Source organism: Buteo buteo, chromosome 33 (genome assembly GCF_964188355.1).
Source record: "Buteo buteo chromosome 33, bButBut1.hap1.1, whole genome shotgun sequence".
Classification (NCBI taxonomy): domain Eukaryota; kingdom Metazoa; phylum Chordata; class Aves; order Accipitriformes; family Accipitridae; genus Buteo; species Buteo buteo.
In genome coordinates this window covers 1,214,962-1,221,516 of record NC_134203.1, presented here as the reverse complement: position 1 = coordinate 1,221,516, position 6,555 = coordinate 1,214,962, and positions in this window count along the sequence as shown.

Here is a 6,555-nt window from a genome sequence, read left to right as displayed (position 1 = left end):
GCTGGGAGCCTGAGAAGGACCCCCCATAAGAATTCTTGACTCTTTATATGCAATCGTAAGGCTACTCACATATTCATTTTTACAGTCTAAAAAAACCTCTTGGCTTTGGCCGTGAGATCACCTGTTACCATTCACTTTTGAGTGTTTGTCCACACAACTCCCGCGTGCAAGCACGCTTAATGCCTATTTATTAGCTGTGTTTGCACTACTTTGTTGCAACTTTGCCACTTTCAGCTCGTTTCTGTCTGGTCTCTTCTAACCATAGACCCACCTGCATAGGCAAGGTCTCTGTGGGTCAGGTTCTCTTGCACGTGTCTTCAAAGCCATCTTCACATAGGAGCTTTTTCTTACGTAGCATAATCTGCTGGTCAGCTTTTTCACCAGGCTAGTTCAAAGCCTACACAACAGGATGCGACTGCTGCCTGACAAGTTTTCTTTATATCCCACAGGAGCTCGATGGTGATCAAGCCATTTCTAGCTTTCCTTGGGAGACAGGGAGGACCGAAGCTCTTGTATCACAGCTTGGCTTGGTCGGGATGGCAAACTGACAAGCAGGTGGTGGCCCCAGACGCACCTTTCCTGGGCTGTGAGCTGTGCAAAGGCCAGCAGAAAGCTCTGGGAACACTTGGCACATAGGCCAAAGCGTTCCTGCTGGTACCCCAAGTGTCGGCAGCCCGAGCCCTCACATCTGGAGACCGATGTTTCATGCCAGCAGGGCAGGGGAAGGTAGAGTTACCTCCTCTCTGACAGGAGGCTGCCACGCTTTGGAGGGGGGCGGTCAGACCAGGTGCCTTTGTTGTCTTCTGGCCTTCATGTGGTTCTCGTGCTCCTGGACAGCCCCATCTCTGTTGGCAGTCTTTCATCAACAGAGGTTTGCAGAAGTGGAAGTTGTTTCTGCCTCCTGGTGGGAGCACTCACCAGGGCTTTGTTGTCAGAGAAGCAATGGGGAGTGCTCCTGGTTGGACGCAGCTCCCTTGGCAGATGCTTGTGCTCGTCTCTCGGCCCCAAGGTCTTCCTGGTGCCTTCCCCCCACGCAAGCTGTGCTGCTGGCTCTTGTGAAATGGAAGTACGGAGGGAGGGTGGTTTTACCACAGCTGGGAAGTTCCAGTCAACCCGTCAGGGAAGTTTTCTTCCTGATTCTTGCAGTTACAGGTTTTCAAACAACCCGGCAAAGAAGTTTTCCAAGGAAATGTGACTGAGGGAAGTGCAGGGATGAGCTCTCATTGCTCTCTGTGTGGATTGTGTCTGTCCTCAGCCAGCATGCAGTAGCTTTCAGATGAGGAATGGGACTATTCCAGGCTAAAGTGGGCAATCAGGATCCAAACTCAGGGTTTTTTTAAGGCAATCAGGTGAAAATGTGTGGTTGGAGCCTTCTTGGTCGCTTACCCTTTGAATTCCCTGCTGTCCTCTAGTCTGAATCTTGCAGTGTTTCTCCTGAGGCGTAAAAATTAAAGGGAGAAAGCAGATTGTCCTCACCCACATAGACACCTTCTCCGCAGCTCAAGGTGAACAGACAAAATCTCTGGGGGTGCGTTGTTTTATTAAACGTGTATCAGATATCCAGCATTAGGGGAGCTGTGTACAGCGACTGGCTGCAGGTGCCTGGGGCTTGACCAGTGTCACCTGGAAGGGAAAAAGGAAAAAAAGGCGACCATGGGGACTTGTTTCCAAGTATATTTATTTGTAATTTCTCATTGTCCATTGCTGTACGTGTGCCTCGGAACATTTGGCTCGCGCTGCTTCCTCCTCTTCTCCCCGTCTTACTCCGCCTGGTTGTCTTCCTCCACCGCCTGTTCCTACTCTTCTTCATTGTCATTCTTTTACCCTTCTTCTCCTCCTTCTGTCTGTCCTCCTGTTTGATGTTGCTCTAGTTGTCGTCTTCCTCCCCCTTCCTCCCACTCCTCCTCCACAACTTCACCCTAATCCTCTTCTCCTGTTAGTCATCCTTCTCTTGTTCAACTTCTTGCTCATCCTCTTCTTGTTTCTCATCCTCCTTCTTCTCCTCTTTCTCCCCCACCTCCTCCACTGCCTCCTCTTTGTTCTGTTCCTCTTCATCCCGCATGTCCTCTTCCTTCTCTGTGTCTTCCTCCTCCTCCTGTTCCCATTCCTCTTCATTCTCCTTCTCCATTTTCTTCCTCTTTCTCCTCTTCTTGCCCCTCTACCTCCTCTTCCTCCTCTTCTTTTCTCTTCTTTCTCATGTTTGTTCTCCTCCTCCTGTTCTGTATCTTGTTCCTGTGTTCTGTTCCTCCTCCTGCTCATCCTTCTTCTCTCCCTGTTTTTCCTCCTGTTTCTAGTCCTGTGCCACCTGTTCCTTGTGTTCCACCTCCACCTCTTCTTTCTCCTCCTCTTGCTCCTCCTCCTCTTCTTCCTCGTCCCTCTTTTCTCTCTCTTCTTCCTCCTTGTTCTCATTCTCTTTCTATGTTCCTCGTCCTCTTCATTCCCTTCCTCCTCCTCCTTCTGCCGTCCACCAGTTCGTCCTGTTTGTCTTCTTTCTTTTTCTCCTCCTCCTCCTGTTTGTCCTTCTGTTAATTCTCTGCGATGGGGTCATCACAGCCTGGTTGGTTGGGTGTCTGGGACTCAGTGATGGATCAAGGGATTCGATTCCCCATTTAGAAATGGGTTTCCATAGGCCCTTTCCTGGTGCCAGCGTGACAGAAATGACAGGCTGACAGTGGGGGTTTTAAAGGGTTTGTGGGTTAGAGAGAGCAGGAAAATTAGCTCGTTCCACTGGGCATCCAGTGGGTACCTGCCCATTATGAAAGTGTTGTTATTTAAGTGCTGTTAGTTTGGGGTGTCTAGGGCAGGTGGAAGACCCACGTGGCTCCGTGAGGTTCCCACCATTCCCATCCAGTTTGATGTGTATCAAGGCAGAAAGCCTCTGCCCCACGGGAGGGGAAGGTGTCATGTTCATTTCCTCCACCAATTAGCCCTCGGATGAGAAGAGGGAAAAAGTTCTGTCTGATTTTACAGAAGGTGCTCTGCGTGCTGCTGCGCTTCCCAGTTGTGTGCCAGGGTCATCACAACCTGGCTGGCCAGGTTCCTGGGACCTTAGAGGCCCATAAGGAGCGAAAAAGTCAGCCTGGCACCCAGGAACCTTGAGGCTGATAGGGAGCGGGGGAAGAAGTCTGCCTGGTGTGCGGGACCTCCAGGGCCTGATGCAGAGGGGAAAGGGGACTGATAAGCGACCAGCTTGGTCACAGAGCATGGCTGTTTGCCTCATAAAATGCAATTCGTTTTGCTAACTGTCCTACCAGGTGTCAGGAGCATGGGGGTACCGGTCACAAGTGCAATTGTGAATTGCCTTTCTTAAGTACTGGGACGGCAGCAATGCAGGGCCCAAGTCCCAGGTTAGGCTTGAGGCTACTGCTTTTACCCTGGTTCTCCCAGGCAAAGCACAAGATGAGTGTTTTAGATCACTTAAAAAATTTGTAAAAGTGCGACTTAACAGAGTTCGATGGCAAGGTTCACTCTGTTACTTACTACATGGGCGAAACATACAAAGGAAGATCGTGTTAGAATCGATTTGGAATGATTTACACAGAGATGGGAGGTGTGGAAAGGTATCACAAAGGGAGACCCTCCTGTGGAGTCACAAGGTTCAGAGTGGACCCCCTTGCTTTCAAGACTCCATCTCAGTGGGGAGTCGAGGCGCAGCTGGATCCAGACTTAGTCCCAGACTTGGTCATCAGTTTATGGCTAAAAGACTGTGTGTGCACAGTCAGTCCTTGTATCACTTAGTTAAGATTTCCAAGTTTAGCATGCTGTTCATCACTTAGCGATCCATTCGGGCACCTGGTGTTAGTTCGCTCTGCAGTTTGAGCCCTTGGTTTCCTGAAACAGGCCCTCAGGCATGGAGTCTTATAAAAGTACATAATTTAATAGAGTGGTACAGCAGCAGGATCAGCTCGAGCTCGGTGCCCCCAGACAGAAATCCAAACAAAGAAATCCCTGGGCAATTATACCCTTACAGACTATTCACCCCCCTCTTCATGTGATCTTCATGCACCTTTCACACGCCCTTTGGTCCAGTCGTGGTTGTGGTCGGAGATCTTCTGACACCTTACTGGATTCCTTCACTTTCTCCGGGCAGGCCCTTGTCTTGCCGAGCTGCAGGGGCTGTTGAGGGTTGTAGCCTTGAAGGCTCCTTATCATCTGATTTAGGCTGGCTCGGGAGGCTCCTGTTTTTACTAAGTAGGTACCCGTTCAGTACATCTCAGTGCAAGTTTACAGCTTGTGGCCTAAGGCTTCAGCAAATCCAGTTACTCATGCTAAGTAAACAGCGTACTAAATCCCAGAACATTATAATTCAGAAGTGAGTTGTTCTACTTGAAACTTACTTATTTAAGGTCAACGACTAATACCTCTTAACATTGAGAGTCGTCCCTGCTCAAGGGGAGAGTTGCCTGGTGGAGCAGGCCAGTTGCCGCCCAGGGAGAACTCAAATTGGGCTCATCCAACGACCTGTTGCTGTTAAAAGATCTCATTGCTGGAGATTACTGCCGTGCAGCCATGCTGCCTAGCAGGGAGAGCTCAGAGAAGGCTCGCTTAGGCTGTCATAGTTATGGGGTAAAGTGGTTGGCTCATAGTCAAATTGCATACAATGGGAGAGGTATGCATAAGAGTCCTTGTACCCACAACTCTCGCTGTGCCGCTCTGCTCCTTTGTGGGTTTCCTAGAGGAGTTCTTGGCCCGGCTGCGGCTCAGGCTTTACCTCCTTTGGAGCCTGTACCAAATTGCTGCTGGTTTGGTTAAGGAGGGTTCAAGTGCATCCGTCACAATAATGCACATAGTCTGTCCTGTACTTCTCCAAGGTGGTCTAGGGGTGATTGATTCTGTATTACCATTTGTGCTAAAGGATTTTCAAACGTGGGTTTCTCTAGGTTTGCTTTATTAACAACTCAGAGTTGGGCCACCACCGCAGTGAATGGTGAAAGATAACTCAAAACCGCCTTCTATATATACGATTTTACAAAACAATATGCAATTGATGTTTTGTCAGAAGAAGTTCTTGGTGTTCTTGCACAAACTCTCACTTCTCTATTCTCCAGTGGTTTCAGAAGTCCAATACGTTTTCCTGTCTCAACCGATTCTTATTGTCCCGTCTCGGTTCTTCTGAAGTTAGTGGTCATAGGCAGAAGGTCTCCAGTCACCACAGTCACTTATCTTCTTACACACCAAAGATCACCTCTGAATTTCTGAGAATCACTCAGGTTGTTCTCTTAATTCGTCTTACTCTAAAGTTAATCACTTATCTATTCTTATGTCTGAGATCTAAGATGTATGATTCTTTTTCTGTTGATTCAGCTTGACTGGGTTTTAAGCCAGCTATGGTGAGGGCTACACGAGGGACAAGTGAGCAGCTTATGCATATTGTTTTATAAGCACCTGCATTCTATTAATCACATCTAAACCAAGCTCTAATCATTAGTTATATGTCTGATATGAATAGTCTTAGAAGCAGTGAGGCTTAAGGCCTAGTTCCCTTTACATTTGTGATAATAATTTGATTTCTTTTTGTAGGGCTGTAATACTCTCTGCGCTTTCATTAATGGCTTTTTCTAAGTGTCTTGACACATTTGCAGCAGCTCTTTCTAGTTCTGCAACGCCTAACCCTGGGATAAAAGCTGTTGCAGGCAGGTGGAACTTTGTGCCACATTCTATCAGTGGGCTGTAACACTTCTTCCCATAGAGAGCAGTAGCTAGGAGCTACAGAGGCAGAAGAGAGACAGGTTCTAACCTGTGTGGATGGTATTAATGCACTTGGAATACACTTTTCAGCTCAGGTTGAGGGTCAATCCTCAACTGCCCTTTCTCCACCTCTCTAGTATCGCCCTGGTAGTTGTGTCAATGGGTAGTATAATCTCCAAATAAGTCTGAATCCTGTAAGTGATTTCCTGTAGAAGGGTTTGCATGTGCTGGATTTGGATGTTCAGGTAAACCGGTAAGGTTTGGACCCAGAGTAGATGACTCAGAGCAATCAGGATCCTACAGGCCTGTGGTGGCAACCAAAATTGTATCATTATCCTTGGTTTGATTACAGCTTCCTGCAGAATACCAGGTTAATCTATCTGCAAATATCCACATTGTCTCAAGAGTCTGCAGGGCCTGAGAAACTCCATCCAGGAAAAAACTCTACAGTGTGGTGGCTTATTAGAATAGGTTTGATGTACAGGCTTCTGGAGAAACTCCCTTCCATGTTCAGTGGATGTGGTATATAGTAAGGTCTTGGAAGAATCTGTGGAGGAAGACCAATTGCCTTTAGACCCAGAAACTGATCTGTGGAATGTTGCAGGCATAAGACTCCCCTTTTCATCTGTATGGTCCGAAGATGTGAATTGTCCATCTCCGTCCATTGTATCCATTTCAAGGCTCTGTTGGCATTTCCAGTTCCCAGCTGCTGCAGAGTCAGTAAGCTTGTCAATAGGTTTGCTCTCCAGGCATACCCAGGGACCTCCTTTGAGGCTAGCGACAAACCCTTCCTGGCGGAAGGGCCGTATGCTCACTTTCTTTGGTGAAAATTCATAACGTAGATGCCTGTCCTCGTACCACTGAGAA